Raw genomic sequence first — 21027 nt, 5'->3', positions numbered from 1 at the left:
CTTGCGGCTGAGGCAGATAAGCTTTTGATTCAAATCTCATCTCTTATCACATGTGTTACCTTAGACATGTCACTTTACCTCTCTAGTCCTCAGTTTCCTCATCTGTAAAAGGAAAAGGATGGATTAAAAGACCGATATAGTCACTTCTGTCTCAAAATCTATAATCCTGTGACTTGAAGCTCCCTTCAGCTTCTAAATCTCATCATCAAAGTACCTAGTATATATGTATATGTGTGTACATATATAAACATATATATGTGTATATACACATATATGTGTATATATGTATGTGTATGTATATATATATATATATATATTGTGTAGAACTTAAAAATTGGACTGGGAATGATTCAATGAACATCCAGCAGAGGGCTACAACACACACATATATGTATATGTGTGTGTGTATATATACATAAGCAATTATGGTAGCAAATGGAACATGACGTGTAAGAGAAAAACACAGTGTTATTAGAAGACCAAAGAGGAAAAGATCAATTCTGGGCTTGGAAGAATGGGGAGAAAACCAGCCATAATGTTTATTTGGAAACCTACCAGACTAGTGTTTCCAACTTATCTGCCTTTTAAAGTTGTGCCAGAGGTGTAGAATAACAGTACCTATATGAGATAGTTGGTGAGCTACCAAACTTTAGGAACTAATACCACTGTTGGCAGATCTTCTCCTCTCAGTGATGATGGCAATGAATTTGGACAGAGATCTGGTTTATTTTCAGGACATTGCCTGACATGTAAGAGTCAAAAGAATTAGGGATAATTTTTGATAGTGCTTTCATAAAGCTTCAGAGAAATCTGAGGGAGAGGGGGCTGCTTATGAAGGAGAGGAATGTAAATGAGTATACAAGGTTGATTGCCCTGGGGTTCTTTATTTCTTAAGCTCTCTTCTGATGATTTGCCTGAGAGAACTGTCCCAAGGTTGCATGAATGGGCATGCTCGTGTGTGTTATGCCCTGACTGAGCTGATGTTCAAGCAGAGATTACCACACTGGGAGTTTTCAGTGGATGGTGATTAGTGCAGTGTTATACTAGCCTGGCCATTTGAAAAACACAGATTTGTAGTAGATAGAAATATTCCCAACAGGAAAACATGGAGTAGGACAGAGGAATATTCTCAAGTGAGAGAATAGAGTAATTTTTGTAAGGGAAGAGAATATAGGCATTTAGGCAGAGAATCTGCTCTGGCATAAGGATTTAGCCTGAAAGGGGAAAAAAAGAACCCAAGGTGAGTGATGCTCTCTTCAAGGTTATCTCTCTCCTTCCCTAACTCCCATTGTAATTGCCCTTATTTTGATAGAACTTTATCTAGGTATAGTCCCTACTTTGAAACATTCCTTATTAGGTTGCTCGGTTTTCTCAGCTCATAGATCTAGGATCAGTTCATAAAATCTAGATATTAGATAAAATCTAATAATAAAATAAAAACTAGATATTAGTATCAGCTGGACAAGTGATGACAAACTCAAATAGAAAGAGAACACTAAAACCAACCATGAGTATTCTTGTAGGTGTCAATTGACTTTGAAAACCACATATTTTCATCATCTATGTTCTATTGTTTTTATTTATCTTTTCAAATATTTCCCAATTACATTTTAATGTGGTTTGGATGCACTGAAGTCTGTTGCAGCACACATTTAATATCTCTGATCTAGTCTGATCCCTTCATTCTAACAAATGAAGAAACTGAAACCTAGAAAATTGAAGTGACTATCCCAGGGGTGGAGAACCTTTGGCCTTGAGACAATATGTGGCTTCCTAGGTCCTTGAGTTTGACTTTTTGACTGAGTCTAAGTTTTACAGAACAAATTCTTTTATAAAGGGGATCTGTTCTATGAAGTTTGGATTCAGTCAAAGGATCACACTTGAGGACCTAGAGGGCCAAATTTGGCCTCAAGGTAGCAGGTTCTCCATCCCTGGATTATCCCAGTGTTACACAAGTAGTAAAAGGAAGAGCTGGTTGTTGAACTCAGGTCCTCAGGCTCCAAATAGAGTTCTTCCTTTGGATATCTCATATCATGGGCTAGGGAAAGGCAATAGAGAGCAGCATGGGGGTACCCTAAGAATTTCCCATGATTGAAGGAATGATCTGAATAAATCACAACCAAAGTTACTGCTTACTGCCTACTCAGTTCTACAACCTGATCTATTCCAAATTTTCCTCCTTGAATTGGACTTTTTTTTTTATCAAATGCTTTAATAACTTCTAGTATACATCATTCATTTCCACAAGATTTTGAGTTACAAATTTTCTCCTCATTTTTCCCCCTACCCAACACCCCAAAATATCAATCCCACTGGATATCCCCTCCTCCAATCTGCTCTCTCCCATATATTCTCCCATACTCCCTCCGACTTTACAGTAGGGCATGGTGGACCTCAATGCCCCAGTGGCCTGTATATGTTATTTCCCAGTTACATGTAAAATAATATTAATAATAGTATATATATATATATATATATATCATTTGATTTTAAAGCATTGAATTCCAGATTCATTACCTTCCTCCCTTGTCACCCACCCTTACTGGGAAGAAAAGCAATTCAATATAGATTGTACATGTGTAGATATGCAAAACATTTGCATACTGGATATATTGGAAAAGACTGACTATATTTCCCTCTCTCTTATCCCACCTCCCACTTATTCTATTCTCTAATTTGATACTGTCCCTTTTCAAAAGTGTGTACTTCCAACTTTCCTCCTCCCCAGCCTGTCCTCTCTTCCTTCATCCCCTCTCTCATCCCCTTCCCCCCTACTCTCCTGTAGGGTGAGATGCCCTATTTAGTGTGTATGTCATTCCCTCCCTAAGCCAAATTCAATGAGAATAAGGTTGACACATTCCCTTTTGCCTTCCTGTTTTTCCCCTCAATTGTGGCCATTTTCCCTTGCCTCTTCTATATGAGATAGTTTATCCCATTCTGTCTCTCCCCATCTCCTCTCATTATATTCCTCTCTCACCTCTCAAGTTCACATTTTAAGTATCATCCCTTCCTATTAAATTCATCCTGTGCCCTCTGTCTATGTATACCTGTATACATAATTACTCATACTCACATATGTATTCATATGCCTATATACCCTCCTATATAGACATAGAATATGTGTGTATGTGTATATATATATATATATATATATATATATACACATACACATTTCTATTCCCTTCAACTACTTTCATACTGAGGAAAGTTTCATAAGTTACCATTATTGTTTTTCCATGTAGGGATGTAAATAGTTCAATTTGATAAGTTCCTTATGATTTCTTTTCCCTGTTTACCTTCTCATCCTTCTCTTGCTTCTTGTATCTGAATGTCAGATTTTCTATTCAACTCTGGTTTTTTCATCAAGAATGCTTGAAAGTAGGGGCGGCCAGGTAGCACAGCGAGTAAGAGCACCGGCTCCAGTGTTGAGAACACCTGGAGATCAAATCCCGGGCTCAGACACTTAGCATCCACCCAGAAACACCTGGCTGTGTAACCTTGAGCAAGTTACTTAACCCCAATTGCTTAGGGGCAGCCAGGTGGCTCGGCGAGTAAGAGCACCGGCTCCAGTGTCGGGATGACCTGGATCAAATCCGGGCTCAGATACTCAGCACCACACCCAGAAATAACTGGCCGTGTAACCTTGAGCAAGTTACTTAACCCCGATTGCTTAAAAAAAAAAGAATGCTTGAAAGTCCTCTATTCCAATGAATAACAATATTTTCCCCTGAAACACGACACTCAGTTTTGCTGGGTAGGTGACTCTTGGTTTTAATTCCAGCTCCTTTGACCTCCAGAATATCATATTCCAAGACCTTTGATCCCTCAGTGTAGAAGCTGCCAGATCCTGTGTTATCCTGATTGTGTTTCCACAATATTCAAATTGTTTCTTCTTGGCTGCTTGTAATATTTTCTCCTTGATCTGCGAATTCCAGAACCTGGCTATAATATTCCTGGGAGTTTTCTTTTTGGGATCTTTTCAAGAGGTGATTGGTGGATTCTTTCAACCTCTATTTTGCCCTCTGGTTCTAAAACATTGGGGCAATTTTCCTTGAGAATTTCTTGAAGGATGATTTCTAGGTTCTTTTTTTTTTATCATGGCTTTCAGGTAGTCCAATAATTTTTAAACTATCTCTCTGGTATCTATTTTCCAGGTCAGTGGTTTTCCCAATGAGATATTTTACATCGTCTTCTATTTTTTCATTTGCTTAGATCTGTTTAATAGTATCTTGATTTCTCATAAAGTCACTAGCTTCCATTTGCTCCAGTCTGGTTCTGAAAGAATGATTCTCTTCAGTGAGCTTTTGAGATTCTTTTTCCATCTGGCAAAGTTGGCTTTTTAAGGCATTCTTCTCCTCATTGACTTTTTGAGCCTCTTTTGCCTTTTGAGTTAGTCTATTTTTAAGGTGTTATTTTCTTCAGTCTGGTTGTTGACTCTAATTTCATAATTTGCTTGTATAGTTCTCATTTCTCTTCCCAATTTTTTCTCCACTTCTCTTATTTGGTTTTCAAAATCCTTCTTAAGGTCCTCTGTGGCCCGTAACCAGCTTGTATTTTTCTTGGAAGCTTTTGGTTCAGGAGTTCTGACTTCATTGTCTTCCTCCTGTTCCATGTTTTGATCCTTTTGTCCTCAAAATAGGAGTGCAAAGTTGGGTTGCTCTATTTGCTTTGCTTCCTTTTTCTTCTCATGTTGCCAATCAATTACTTGACTTTTGGGCGTTTTGCTACAGTGGTACTCTTCCACTAGACAGGGGAGCTTTGTCCCAAAAGCTGGGGTTTTCTTAGCTGCCAAGGGTATTAGTTGGGTGCCCTCTCTGAAGCCTCCACACCCTCTGGCAAGCTGGTCTCACATCCCAGGACCTCCACCCTAGTCCGCAATCCAGATCCAAGCAGGTTAAAGCAAGAATGATTACCCATCAGACTGGTCACTTGGTGCCCCTACAGTCTGCAAGCTAGGAGCTGAATCTGTCACATGATGGCAGCTGCAGCACTGCAGTGTGTCAGTGGCTTCTTGCCCTGGGGGCAAAGACCGACAAAACTCCCAAACTACCGGATCCCAAATTCCACACTGCACTGACCTCTCACTTTGTCATTAGCATCTATGAGCTAATAATTCTGGAAACAACCACAGCTGCTGGTGATCTGAAGTCCCTCCAGCTGGAGGCTGGTCAGGCTGCCCTGGGGCTAAGACTTCTGGTTTGAGCAGGGCTTGGCTTGGCTCCCAGAGTGTTGTGCTATCCTCTTGCTGCCAGCCTGCCAGGTTGTCCTCAGCAGGAGGTTAGTTTCTCTGTGTCATTTTGTGGGTTCTGTAGCTCCAAAGTTTGTTCAGAGTCCCCTTTTACATGAATTGGAGGAGGTGGAAGTCGGAGCCACAAGGAAGTCCTGTTTCTACTCCACCATCTTGACTCCACCCCCTTGAATTTGACTCTTTAGCCTTTATGATTTGAAGACCTGTTTCCCTCTCTTTTTGGACTTCTGGGTTCTCATAATTCTTGGTGTCCCATTTTCTAGTTTATCTCAGTTCAGTTCTAGTACCTTCAACTCTGTCCTTGTCTTTAGTAAACACCTCCATATGGAACCAGACCCTACATCAGTGCTTTCTCTTCTCTCTCTTACTGCCTCTTTTTTAATGGCTCCTGAAAAACTATGGAGGCCTATGATCCTGATGGACTCTGTGGAGTTAGGACATCTCTTGTCTTTGCCTCTGAGATACTGGATAAGTTGTCAGCTACCTCACATAGCTAGAAAACCTTATTTAACCTTTAGGTAATCTTTTGTTTCAGATTTCCATGGGAATAAACACATTTCAGTACTAAAGATCTTTAGATCAATCCATCAAAATGTAACTGAATCTACTAAGAGCTAAGTTCCTTGACAGTAAAGACTTTCTATTGGTATGTTTTGACTTTGTATCCCTGGCATGGTAGCTTACCATATGGCAAACACTTAATAAATGATTGTAAATTGAATTGTGTTGTTGGTGTAGACGCCTTCTTTAACAGCACAGATTGTAACCTCTCTATGATGTAGTCAATGATCATTTGGTCTTTAGGTGTTGCCATGGCTGAAAAGTTAGCTCAGTGATCAATAGAATGAACATAATAGATTAAAAATGTTCTTCAATGAGAGTGAATGAATAAGCTTGATGGGATGTGTGCTCAAAACAACTTGCTGTGGCAAGTTTGGCCATTAAGGAGTCTCTTCCCAGGTCATGAGTCTGATGGTCTTTTGATAGAGGTGTATTTTCCTACAAGGCAGCAGAAAACAAGTGTGTCAGTAGAAAATGGGGCTGTGGTTTTGAAGGGCTGGGGATGAAGTGTGAAAAGTGATCCAAGCAACTTTTATATGATGATTGTGGCATTGCAGGTTAGCAGTAGGTCAAATCATAAGGAGTCCATTTTAATCAAATAAATCTCTTTGGAAAATTATTGCTTGGGGTTTTTGTTTTTTTCTGTGTTGTTTTTCTCTTGTTTTATATTTTTTCTCAATTGAATATAAGATAAAAATTACTTCAGAAGAAAACATGTTGATAAGTGGCAAAAGCAAACAGATAGCATGATTATGTTGTGCATATGTGGGAAAATGCCATGTAGAATATAGGCTCACTTGCTTCTACCTTGAAGTAATCTTCCTATAATGTAAGACAGAGGCCCTTCATTAATATGGTTGCTCCATTCCAGATGCTTTCTGCATTATCAATTATTTTCCTAAAATGTAATGACCAGAATTAAACACATGCTTCTTTTGTTGTCCAGAATAATTGGGCAGAGGACAATGGAGTGATCACTTCTTTAATCTTCTATAGTACCCTTCTTTCGGTGTAGCCTAACATCCCATAGCTTTTTGGTGGATTGCCATTATCACACTATTGACTCATACTGAGTTAGCAGTCAACTGAAACCTTAAGATCTTTTTTCTTATGTATTTCTCTTTAATTATACCTCCCCTCATCTTGTAATTTTGAAGTTGATTTTTTGAGTGCAAGTGTAAGACTTTTCATTTATCTTTATTATATTTTAATCTTACTAGATTTATCTCAACATTATGACTTTTCAAGACTTGTTTTGGGAGGTGCAGGGTGTCCTGATTCTATAATCTAAAAAATTGGTTAGCCCTCTTGGTCAAGCTACAACTATAAATTTAAAAAATATGTCATTTATTCTTTTATCTAAGTCAATGACAAAAAAAAAGTCAGAGTCAAACACTGATCCCTGTTGTATTCTACTAGACTGATATTGAACAACCTACAACATACTTATTGGGTCCTCTTTTTAAAATTCTTATACCTTTTTTTATTGTCCTCCTGAAAGCACCTGGATTTGGGCTAAATTTAATCTGTTTAGCTCCACACTGAAGCAAGAGCCCTAATGGTTTTCCGTGATTCTCCCTATTTGGGCAAATTTTGCCTATTGGCCCTTAGGCCCAGATTTTTAAAGACAGACCATAACATGGAGTTTCAACAATATCTGAGAATGCCTTTGGCCAGTCATTACAGTTTAGTGAAATGAAATGTAGACAAGTCCTGACGTGGTTCAGTAATGTGGTACTCAGGAATATCCTACCGACAAAAGGCTAGTCTAACTTATGGGGCTGACATTGTTCTGGAGCTACCTTGAGAGAGGGTGGGTCACAACAGAACTTTCAGTGTTTCATTGAAAAGCAGAGCATCAATCAATCAACACATAGTTATTAAATACCTACTGAATGCTATGGATTGTATGAGGTGTAGAGGATTCAAGTACAAAGAATTAAACAAACTATTCATAATTAGCTTACGTTCTCTTACGGTGAAAATAAAAGTCTACTGTATTGTGTGTGTATACACATACACTCATATAAATATAGCATAAATAGAAAGCTAATAAATGCAGGAGATGGTATTTCAGCTGCACTTTAAAGGAATATGATGGAGCATTTGCTGTTAGGGTTTTAGCATGACAATCAGGGTTGTCAATTAATCACAGTGATCAGGAAAGTTTGCTTTCAATTTGGCAAACCCCAAAGGATGGTCTCCATAATTTGCCTCCATTATTTTCTGTCTTTTAATGAGTATCCATACAGGGAGAACATTCAGAGCTAGATCACCCTGAAGAAAGCAACCCAAGAGACCAGCAAATACAGAGCCCATATATCTGATTTCTAATTCTATGGGGTTTATTGGGTGCAGTTGTTTCTTGTTTGGAGCCAGGTACATTTTTGGTCCATATGTTCATGATGATATTAGGGTAATGAAGCCAGTTTTCTGAAGGCTGCATCTGGTTTCCAAAATATTGAGTGAGTTTCATATTCAAAAGGGTTAGAAACCGTTAACTGGAACTTATTACCCACTAGTGAAGTCGGTATTGGCAAGGGGAAGGAAGATCTGGTACCTTTATTGCTTTTTAATGATTGAGGCCTTATGCAGCTGGATCTTTCCATGTCCATTTCATAAAAATGAAATAACAATCATAAATGTCCTCATCCTTATTGCCACCAGGTGTGTACGGCTACCTCCCAAAATGCATGACAGATTTCTTGGACTTTGCCCTTGTGTGCCATGGCTTGGAGAAGTTAGATTTCATCTCACCTCCATATTTTATAACACCCTTCAATATCTTTTCTCCATCCACCAGAATTTAATCTTCTCAGGAGAAAGGATTGTATTAATTGTTTGCATTTGTGTTCCCAGGGCTAAACACAATGCCTGACCCATGCTGTTTATTCTCTCTCTCTCACTGTCTCTCTCTGTCTCTCTCTGTCTCTCTCTCATCTCAATCTCTCTGTCACTACATTTTTAAAATTAAAATTTGTGTTAATTTTTAGTTTACATCATTCATTCCCACAAGATTTAAAGTCACACATTTTCTCCCTATCTTTCCCCTACCCACCACCCCAAAACAGCGATCCCCCCTCCCCAATCTACTTTCTTCTATATCCTCCCCCATTCCCCCTCTGACTTTGCAGTAGGACAATATGGATTTGCATACCCCAGTGCCTGTATATCTTATTTCCGAGTTGCATGTAAAAAAATAATATATTTTTTAACATTTGATTTTAAAAATTTGAATTCCAGATTGTTTCCCTTCCTTCTTCATCATCCACCTTTACTGGGAAGACAAGCTATTCAATATAGGCTGTACATGTGCAGCTACGCAAAATATTTCCATATTGTAAAAGACCGACTATATTTCCCTCCATCCTATCCTGCCCCGACTTGTTCTATTCTCTACTTGGACCTTGTCCCTTTATAAAAGTGTGTGCTTCTAACTACCTTACCCCCCAACCTGCCCTCCCCTCCATCATCCCTCCTCTATTCCCCTTCACCACTACTGTCCAGTAGGGCGAGATGCCCTATTTAGTGTGTATGTTATTACCTCCCTAAGCCAAATTAAATGAGAATAAGGTTGACCCATTCCCTTTTGCCTTCCTGTTCTTCCCCTCAATTGTGACCATTTCCCTTGCCTCTTCTTTATGAGATAGTTTACCCCATTCTATCTCTCCCCATCTCCTCTCATTATATTCCTCTTTCACCTCTCAATTTCACCTTTTAAGTATCATCCCTTCCTATTCAATTCGTCCTGTGCCCTCTGTTTATGTATACCTGTACACATATATACACATACTCACATATGTATTCATACACCTATATACCCTCCTATATAGACATATAATATTTATGTATACATGTATGTATGTGTGTGTGTGTATGTGTATATATATATATATATATATATATATATATATACACATTTCTATTCCCTTCAACTATTCTCATACTGAGAAAAGTTTCATAAGTTACAATTATTGTTTTTCCATGTAGGGATGTAAATAGTTCAACTTTGATAAGTTCCTTAGGATTTCTTTACCCTGTTCACCTTCTCATGCTTATGTTGCTTCTTGTATCTGAATTTCAGATTTTCTATTCAACTCTGTTTTTTTTCATCAATAATTCTTGAATGTCCTCTATTTCATTGAATGAACATATTTTCTCCTGAAACATGACACTCAGTTTTACTGGGTAGGTGATCCTTGGTTTTAATCCCAGCTCCTTTGACCTCCAGAATATCATATTCCAAGACCTTTGATCCCTCAATGTAGAAGCTGATAGACCCTGTGTTATCCTGATTGTTCCTGAATATTCAAATTGCTTCTTCTTGGCTGCTGGTAGTATTTTCTCCTTGATCTGGGAACTCTGGAACCTGGCTATAATATTCCTGGAAGTTTTATTTTGGGGATCTTTTTCAAGAGGTGATCAGTGGATTCTTTCAACCTCTATTTTCCCCTCTGGTTCTAAAACATCAGGGCATTTTTTCCTTGAGAATTTCTTGAAGGATGATTTCTAGGTTGTTTTTTTTTATCATGGCTTTCAGGTAGTCCAATAATTTTAAACTATCTCTATGGGATCTATTTTCCAGGTGAGTGGTTTTCCCAATGCGATATTTCACCTTGCCTTCTATTTTTTTCATTTGTTTGGATCTGTTTAATAATATTTTGATTCCTCATAAAGTCACTAACTTCCATTTGCTCCAATCTAATTCTGAAGGAACGATTCTCTTCAGCAAGCTTTTGAGATTCTTTTTCCATCTGGCAAATTTGGCTTTTTTAAGGCATTCTTCTCCTCATTGGCTTTTTGAGGCTTTTTTGCCATTTGAGTTAGTTTATTTTTAAGTTGTTATTTTCTTCAGTCAGGTTGTTGACTCTTTTCACGTTTTTTCTTGCATCATCCTCATTTCTCTTCCCAATTTTTCCTCTACTTCTCTTATTTGGTTTTCAAAATCCTTCTTAAGATCCTCTATGGCCTATAACCCGTTCAAATTTTTCTTGGAAACTTTTGGTGCAGGAGTTCTAACTTCACTGTCTTCCTCCTGTTCCATGCTTTGATCCTTTTTTGTCCCCCAAAAAGGAATCTAAAGTTGGATTGCTGTGCTTGCTTTGCTTCCTTTGCTTGCTCATGTTGCCACTCAATTACTTGACTTTTGAGCTTTTTGCCACAGTAGAACTCTGATTCCAAAGAGGAGAGCTTTGTCCCAAATCACTGGGTTTTAGGTTGCTGCCAGAGCTATTAGTTGGGTGCCCTCTCAAAAGCCTCCACAGGCTCTGGCACCTGGTCACACAGCCCAGCAAATCTACCAAAGGCAGCAATCCAGATCCAAGCAGGTTAAAGCAGGAGTTATTATCTCTCATACTGGTTTCTTGGTCCCCCTTGAATCTGCAGGCCAGGAGCCCTGAAGCAGCCATGCGGCAGCAGCCACTGTGCCTCAGTTGCTTCTCCTTCTGGGGGCAGAGGCTGGACCACACTCCCAGACCCTCTGTTCCCAAAGTCTACACTGAACTTTTACTTTGGCTTTGGCATTTATGGGTTGATAATTCTTGAAACTGTCACAGCTGCTGGTAATCCACTCTCCCAAAGGCCCTCTATCCTTGGCTGGTTGGGCCACCCTGGGTCCAAAACCATGTACTCACATGGGGCTGGGTTCTGCTCCTAGTGTGCTATGATGCACCCTTCCTGTCTACCTGCTGGGCTGCCTTCAGTGGGTAGGTTTGCTTCTCTCTGTCACTTTGTGGGTTCTCTAGCTCTAAAACTTGTTTAGAGTCATTTTTATAGGTATTTGAGGTGGTTATGGGAGGAGCACACAGTTTTCCTGCTTCTATGCCACCATCTTGGCTCCACCCCCCTTCTCTGTCACTTCTGGTCTCTCTCTCTGTCTCTCTGTCTCTCTCTCTCTGTCTCTCTCTGTCTCTGTCTCTCTGTCTCTCTGTCTCTCTCTCCTCTCTCTCTCTCTGTCTCTCTCTCTCTCTCTGTCTCTCTCTCTCTCTCTCTCTCTCTCTCTGTCTCTCTCTCTTTCTCCCCTATTATTTTTCATCTCTAAAGAATAGATTACTACAATTTCACAATTACTATAGAATCCTAGGTCTTTAAAGCTGGAAAGGACCTAAGAGATCACACACAGAATGTTAGAAATGGGGAGGAAAGGGTAGGGAAGGCTATTAGAGACAAGGATGTGTTGGAGCCAGTTTTATGCTCTTTGCCATGGCTGGTTCTGAAATTTTCAGTGTGAAAATTTATACCCTGGACCCTACAAAGCAATATTTGATTGGTTTTGTTGATTATCTAGACAATAAAATGATGGAGTAAATGTGAAGACTAGTTCTGAGTACATTATTGAGGAGAGTTAAACATATATCAACACCTCCTTAAATGGGGACCAATTTATACAATAGCCTTCATTTGACAGTAGAGAAAGCTGAGGACCACAGAGGTGGATATGACTTATTTACAACATAACACAAGCAGAATGTGAAGCTAAATCTGACTCAAAATCCAATGTGATTCCCCCCATATTATATTGTGTTTCTAGTCTCTCCATTGGATGAATGAGCCAGAGAGGCAGGTAAAAGCAGCAAGGTGCAGAGGATTTACATGATTTACAAGAGGTTATAGTTGGAACAAGAACCTAGGTCTCTTCCCACTCCCAATTCTTTTCCCTATCCTATACCACCTACAATATGACAACAGGATATCAAGACTTTCTTGTTTTCTAATATTGGTAGCACAAATTTCTTCCTGCTCCTGCTAATATATAGCCCTAAGTTTTAGCTTCAAAAGTACCCTTCTCTGCTTATGCTCACATTGGATTTGTCAGTCTAATGGAGGAGTAATTGGATTCTGTCTGTTCCTTCATTAAGAATCAGATTCCTCTCATTAGGGTTTGAAATTTTAATAGCATGTGTCTCACTCCTTCCCAGCAGGTACAAGGTTGGGGGTATTAGAGACCATACATTTATCAACAAATATTTATTAATCTACAGTAGAGAGAATGTGGTGGGGTTCAGAAATAAAACAATAAATAAGGAAAAATATGACCTCCAGGAGTATGGTGTGGTTTGCGGAGATAATCATGTACACAGGGGCATCATGAAATAGCAGAGAATGTGCTGGAATTGGAATCAGGAAGACTTGAGTTGAAATACTACCTCATACACTTGCTACATGTATGACATTGGGCAAGTCACTTTTTTGGAATTCAAAAATTATTTTAAAAGTATTAATTGTGGGAATATAAAATATTCAGAAAAACAAAATAATTTCAGGGGCGAGGGAGAGAAGGCATTAGGAATTGGGGGATCAGAAAAGACTTCATGTAGGAAGGAGCAGTTGAGATGAGTTTTAAAAGAAGATCCAGATTCCAAGAGACAGATGAAGAGGGAATTTCTGTTCCTGGCCCACAGGGAAGTCCATGCAAAGGAAAGTCAGGGAAACAAGATATAGGATGTTGGGTGTGAGGATTAGCCAGGTAAGCCCATTTAGCTGGATCACCTTACTCAAGAGGCAATATGCTATACACCTGAAAAGAGAGACTGGAGTCAGATTGTGAAGGGTAAGAATGAAGGCAGCTTTGAAAATACAAGTCATTGTTTACATTACCCTAAGGAGTTTTATGTGTAGAAGTATGGAAGAATGATTCCATCTATTCCACTTCATAAATGGAGGAAGTTTATAGTGTATACTTGCAATAGATATTTCTAACATGAGCAGTGCTACGTGGATTATTTAGGAAAAGATAAAATTGTTTATTGATTTATAGGATAAACCCAACAGCTTTTTACATCTTTTAAAAAAATTTTATTATGTACTGTTTTCTTTTTTTGCTGAAACGACATTTTTAAACGTAATTTGGTGTAACATTAACCAGATTTTGATACATATTTTTAAATTTGTCATCACAAAACCACATTTTTCACATTGGACATTAAGTGCATCGATAAATTGTCCATTTCCAAAACTAATATTTATTATAACCCATAGATTTTAATGGAGTTTAAATCGAGTCCTCAAGCATTTGAACTATGTTTATCTCCATCTCATAGATAAATTTACTTTTATTTTTTTTAAATTATAAAGTAGAACAAGCATTTACATGATAGAAGAAAAATGAAGGCACATGAAACTGCACATTTTTAGTGCACAACTTGCTATTCCTTTTAAATATATTAAAATTATCAGGTAAATTTATTTTCCCCCCAATTTAACTATTTTAATATATTATTTTATTATATATAATTTTATATATTATTATACATTATATGATATATATTATTTAAATATAATACACATATATTTATTATATATTATTATACATGAAGTATAATAATAGTACAAATTTATTCTATAGCATTTCATTCTTATTTGGGAATTTCTATAATCCCAGAGTAATTTTTGCTTCTCAGTATTTATAGATTTATCAGAGTTAATCATTCCTTTAATGTATACAAGATTTCCATGCCCTTTGGAAATATAAATAAATCCCCAAAACATTTAGTGGGGGGGGGGTAGACCTTTTATAGTATGATAAAGATACCAGATTTTATAGGCTCATTTGAACTTAGACTTCTAACAATGGTCTTGGTATAGACTTGAGTGAATGTTTTGTCAGTAAAAATTACCTTTTTCCAGTCTTAGATACTCCAGTCTTTATATATTGCCTGTCACAAGATTTTTTTTTCTTCATAGTAAGGGTCAAGCACTGATTTTTAATAGTTTTTTATTATTAGTTTTCTGAGTATTAATGAAGCAGTTTTGCAACAACAGTTTTTCAGTCTCATATTTCAGTTTTAATTTTTGGCCATTTTCCTTTGAGTCTTACTATGACTGATTCAAATTTATTGTGTTCTTGAATAATCCTTAAAATAGTTTTCTTCAGAGTATCAACAACCACCGCAATGTGTATAAGTCATTGAAATGTGCTCTTTGAGAGCTACAATTTCAGGTGATGAGTTTACCCTGGGGTTGTGGGGAAGGAGAGGAAACGTTTCCATGGAGTTGAAACAGTGCAGAGCAGTTGATGGTAAATAGAGTTTAATATAATAGAAGGTATTAAGTAGATATTAGAAAATATTATTAGAAGATAATTACATAACTGTGAGATATAGAGAAGAGATGTTTCCTCAAAATAAGTGGAAGATGTATGCTTTTCTCAGTAAAGTATGAAGTGAGACTCTCAGTTGTGATAGTGGGCAGGTTGAGAAGAGAAGGTTTCGAATAGCCATTTTGGGCTGAGATAGAGAATATTAGTTGGGGAAAAGTAGAACAATTGTCTTGCTGCACTTAGGACCGGGTTGAGACTCAATAATATAAATTTATGGTCCATCAAGTTATAGTAGGAGCAGAAGAGGTGGGGTTAATGCAGGTTTGGGGTTTCAAAGCATGAGCATTAATAGGACAGAGGAGCAAGGGATCTAGAAACAGGGTTTTCAGACATCAAAGGGTCGTGGCATTGGGGCAGCTAGGTGTCGCAGTGAATAGAGCACCAGCCCTGGAGTCAGGAGGACCTGGGTTTGGATCTGGCCTCAGACACTTAACACAAAAACTAGCCATGTGACCTTGGGCAAGTCACTTAACCCCAGTTGCCCTCAAAAAAGAAAAAAAAAGAAAGAAAGGGTTGTGACATGTAGAGGAGGAACACACAACAAATGGCTGTGAAACAGGATCCCTCATGCTTACCTGACCATAAGGGAAATGCCATTATTCAGAGACCTTCTGTATGCTAAGCATAAGAATATTTAATGAGAAGCAAGTAGTATAAACATATTTAATAAGAACTGAATCTTTTTCCAAATAATCCCATTACATAGAGCTTAGCCATTTTTGTTCTCCTGAAATAGGAGGGGGCTTTGGATGCTAGTGTCTTTGACTCGATAGCTGCCAAGGGTTGATTCATTTTAGACCATGGAGAAGAAGGCTAGATGAAGGTTAGAGTCTGCATATTGGTTTCCACCTCCATCTCCAGTAGTCTTACTCTTTTGTCAAAGGTAATTGATCTCACATCAAATTGTTGCTGCTTGTCAGACATCTGTACCACTACGATTTCCCATGAGTCATGAAGATTAATTACTGGCACGTGGGACTTTGGCAAAGCACCCTCATTCCAGCTGTGGATTTGAGGATTTCATTTTTATTTAAAATTATGACTAGAGACATCTAACTGATTCCAAGAACATTTGCAATGTTAATAGGAAATGATCTCCACAACAATTCTGGCATTCTAACTTTTTCTTTCTTGTGTTTTATTTATCGGATCCTCTGTTCACTTCAATGAACATTTCATAGCTTATTAGGTTCAAGGCACTGAGTTAGGTATCATGGCTATTAAGAAAAAATAGTTTCTGCCCTAAAGAAACTTATTACTGAGGAGAAGCCAGAAGTATATGGATGAGGAAACACAAAATCATTTCAGGGGACATTGGGGCAGAGAACAATTATGGTGTGGGAGGAATCAGGAATGGCCCTGTGTGGCATTTGAATGGAACCTTGAGGGGAGTTTGAAATTCCAAATGTTAAATATATTTTTAAATGATGAAAAGCACTTTTTTTCTTTCCTGGTATACTTGAGTCGACTGGTTCTTTCAGTGAGTAAATTAAACCGAGTGACACTGCGTATGTAATTCATCAAATAACTTGTCAGTTTGGTCAGAATGTCAAGCATATAGCTTGATTGGTATCCTGAAAACTAAAAGAGTGAGTTTAGTTTAACTTAACTATACCCATACTGTAGTGTTAGAAAGCCTGACTCACCTCAGAGGCAAAAAGGAGCACTGGACAGGGCATTTCCCTGAATCGGTGGGAGCCCACACATTGCAAAGTCATTGGCCTGGAGGAAGTCCATTTTTCTCTTTGGCCCTGAGTTTTCTATTCTACAATTTAATCTAGCTGGCCTAGATAGGAGAAAATCTGCTAAGTAGAAACAGTAATGGAAGTGGAGTCAGAAAGCCTGGGTTCAAATCCCACCAGAAACTACCTATGTATTCTTGGGAAGTTAATGTCCTTGGGCCTCATCTATAAGAAGAGTGTTGAACATGATGGCCTCTGGTTCTAGATCTGTGATCATTCAGATTCCTTCCAGCTGTTATACCTTGTCTGATTTTAGGAAAGTCATTTGACATGGCAGATACAGCACAGGACCCAGAATCAGGAGGTAAAAAATCTATTTGAAGCAGCATTTTACTGTTGAATACAAGTCAGCCTGAGAGATAGAAGTCCTGTGTCATTATGTTCTGTATCTTTAGGTTGCTGTTATTCAGTCTTTTATTTTCAGTTATCTCACTTTCATGACTCCATTTGGGGTCTTCTTTGTAAAGATATTGAGGGGTTCCCCATTTCCTTCTCCAGCTCATTTTACAGATTAGAAAAATGAAGCAAACAGGGGTAAGTGACTTGCCCAGCGTCATACTAGCTAGTCAGTACCTGAGACTAGATTTGAACTCATGTCTTCCTGATTCCAGGCCTGGTGCTCTATCCACTGCACCACATAGCTGTCCTAATTCTTACTTTGCCACAAAATCAGTGCTTTGTTCTTTGACAGGTCAGTTCTCGTCCCTGGGGCTGTTTTAGTTTTCTTATTTACAAAATGAAGGGGATGGACCAGTTTATCTTTAAACTTCCTTGTTCTCTTATCTGTGGTCCTCTAAGTCCCTAGTTTGACTTTTGAATATGAATGTTTTTTTCCTCAACCAGAGCCATATTGAAAGCAGGCTTTCCAACAAAGCCTCTATTCCAATCTGTAGATGGCAGTGTTTGTTGTCTTTCCAGTGTTATGGGCCTATAATATTTGCAATGTGATGCTCTTAGGTCCTCTGAGTTAATTTCCCTTTGTGAGATGGAATCACATGGAGAAAGGACAAATATCACTGCATATGTTTGGTGGCTGGTGAGGGTGGGAACAGCCGACTTCATCTGGGTGACTTTCAGAATCTAGCCGACCAGGTTTTATTGCCCTGAGGTTGGTCCTTGGGGTTCTGTTTGAGGGTTGTACAATTCAGTTCACTTAGCCAGATATTAAGTAAGCTCCTACTACGTGCAAGATGCTGTGTGTCAAGTGGTAAAAAGACAAAAATTGAATAGTTTTTGCTTTCAAGAAATTTATATTCTACTAGAGGGAAGTCACATATGCACAAAAATAAAAACATACTGAGTAGATAAAAAATAATGGGAAGAGTACTAACTGCCCAAGGGAGGGGAAAGGCTTTGTGCCTAAGATAGACTCTAGGAAGGACTCTCAATGGCACCATTTTGCCTTTTAGCCAAGGATTGGTAGAAACTATTCTAAATCAGAAGTCAAAAGAACTCGGTTCAAGCCTTGGCAATGCTACTTACCTTGTGACTTTGATCAAGCCTTCCTTTCTGAGTCTCAGTTGTATCAGCTGTAGAATGAGTCAGACTAGAGCAGGGGTTATTAATTTTTGTGTATCATTTTGGTCATCTGGTAAAGTCTGGGGACCCCTTGTCAGATTAATGTTTTTAAATGCATAAAGTAAATGCATTAACTACATAAGGTATATGGGGGATTAAAAATAAATCAATTATATTAAAAACAACTATCAATATATGTATTTTTAAAAAGTTCATGGATCCCAGGTTAAGAAACTCTGGCTTAGATGATACCTCACATCCCTTCCAACATTCTATGGTTCTATGATCCAAAAAATTAGCTGAATGTCTTAAGATTCCCAAAGGGTGAAACTTCTTACTAAATTTTAACTTCCTTGAGATGAGGGATGCTATGCCATTATCGCTGAATCTATCTTAGAACTCATCATAGGGTCATGCATGTAGCCTTGCATGTAGTAGGTGTTTAATAAATGTGCGTTGAACTCTACTAGGTTCAAGTACCAAGAGAAAAACAATAGTTCCTACCCTCAAGGAACTTACATTCTGTCTGAAAGGTGAAATGGGAAGATGGTATATACCCAGATAAGTACCTACAAGACTAATGTAAGCGGGTGAGAGTACTAAGAAGGGTATGTTGGAAAGAGCACTGTTTTGGAAATCGGTTTGACCTAGGTTCTTTTCTTGGTTCTCCTATTAACTAGCAGGAGGACCTAAATTAAGTTACTTCCTCAATCTGTGTCTCCATTTCCTCATTTGTAAAATGGAATGGTTGGACACAATGATTTTCTAAAGTCTGTTATACTCCAATATCCTGTGATTTATGTGTTCCTAGAAACACATGATCCAAAAACAGGGATCATAAACTCACCAAGATCAAAAGATGGACCTCGATGGATTTGTTGTTTCTTGACTCTATGATAGATTTGTTCCTATCTTAGGACCTCTCTTTTCTCTATCTTCACCTTCTCCTTTAATAAGGTTTATCATCTGTCATACAAATGACCCTGAAGTGTGTCTCCTAAGGCTGTGAACTGGACTCTCTTCCCTTTTCCCCCCACAACTCCTATGGCTGGTCTATGTTTTTGGAGGGGGGAATGTTAAACAAATTCTTGTTATCTTTTATTTTTATATAACCTTCATTTTCTAATATACATCTTTAATTTCTCCAACTTTAACAAATTCATTCTCACATTTAATATACTCACCTTTTATTAAAAATAATTAAAAAAAACAGTTCAGAGAAAGTAACCAACTCAACCAAAATCAGTAGTTTTCTATATGTCATTCCAAACACATAGTGTATTCTCTTTTCTTTTATAAGTATACACTATTAATTTTGATTTATTCTTTACATTTACATCATTACAGTGACTGTACATGTTGTTTTTCTGGCACTTCATGTTACATCGTAATTCATATAAATCTTTCCATGCTCTTCTACATTTGTCATATTCATTGTTTCTGACAGAATAATAATATTCCATTATATTTCTGTAGCAAAGTTTGTTCAACCACTCCCCAATAAAGGTCATCTACTTTGTTTCTAGTTCTTTGTTAATACAAAAAGTGCTGCTATGAATGTTTTGTTATCTTCAGGACATTTTTTCCGTCATTGACTCCCATGGATTTCATTACCATATCTGGAAAGATAATTCCCAGATCAACATCTCCAGGCTTAACTTCTTCCTAGAATTCCTGTTTGCATCTCCAACCATCTGAAACTATTTGTTTCTCCAGTATATGACGGACAATATGTTTGTAACAGAATTAAACTCATCTACTCATAAAAACCTGCTTCTTCTAATGTCCCTGCTTCCATCCTCCCACTAATCCATACTTGGATGCTCAGAGACTTCTTTGATTCTTTCCTCCTTTTTACACTTGAAATGGTAAAGGAATTTGAAGATCTTCCCTGTGCCTTAATGAGACTCACTTGGAGCCCAACAAGAGAAGCTTGCTTGAGGAGGCTTGTTTCTCAGGAAGGCCCACACCTTGTTACTTTGTAATTAGGCAGTGGGTCATGAAGGTTGTGATGTTCTCTGACCCTGGAGACAACTATATATACTCCCTGAGCAGAGGTTTTCCTTTGGGGATAACTTATGGGAAGAGTTGTGTGACTTAGCCAGATAAGACTCTAGGTAACTGTGGAGCCCTGCGGCTTTGAAAACCCAGATGTTGGTGCTTCTCTATCTGGTAACTAACACTGTATGTATGTAATGCTCAGATAGCTAGAAGCCCTGTCTGTTAGTCTGTTGAATTGTGTTATTTTCTCTGTCCATATTTTTTGTCTGCTTGTAATTTCTGTTTGTATTTTCTGAAGTTCAGGTGCTGGTTTTTTCCCCCAAACTAGGTGAATGATATATGTTTGATTAAAGTAAGATTGTTAACCCCTTTTGTGTTGCTTTCCTTTAGAAAAGCAAATCAAAGAACCTGTGCTAATAGCCATCCTGGGTATGCTAGGGTGCTTACTGTTACAACACTCTAAATCCCATCAAGTTGTTCAACTTTATCCTGTGGTTTCTTTCCCATCCATCTCACCCTGCCTATTCCCACTGTTACCTGCACAGTTAAGGTGTTCATCACTTGTAATAGACTTCTAATGTACCTTCCTACAATCTATGCCTTTCTGCTCTAATTCAGCCTTTATACAAGAGCCCATGTGTGATTTTCTACTCAAACACTTTCAGTAGATATCCGTTGGCTATACTGAATAAAGTACAAACTCCTTAATCTGACATTTAACACTCTCTGTATTCTAGCTATTTTCAGATATTATGGAGATTTTTGTTTCTCTTTATTAATTGCTATTATTCAGTGCATAGGGCCATTACTCCTGCAACTTTTGGTTAACTAGAAATCTGTCTTCTCTTAATATTAACCTC

This window comes from Petaurus breviceps, unplaced genomic scaffold (assembly GCF_028583685.1).
Source record: "Petaurus breviceps papuanus isolate PSGF00001 unplaced genomic scaffold, PetGlider_PUasm1.0 37, whole genome shotgun sequence".
Classification (NCBI taxonomy): Eukaryota; Metazoa; Chordata; class Mammalia; order Diprotodontia; family Petauridae; genus Petaurus; species Petaurus breviceps.
The sequence above is the reverse complement of the archived record's forward strand: the minus strand, read 5'-3'. Positions refer to the sequence as shown.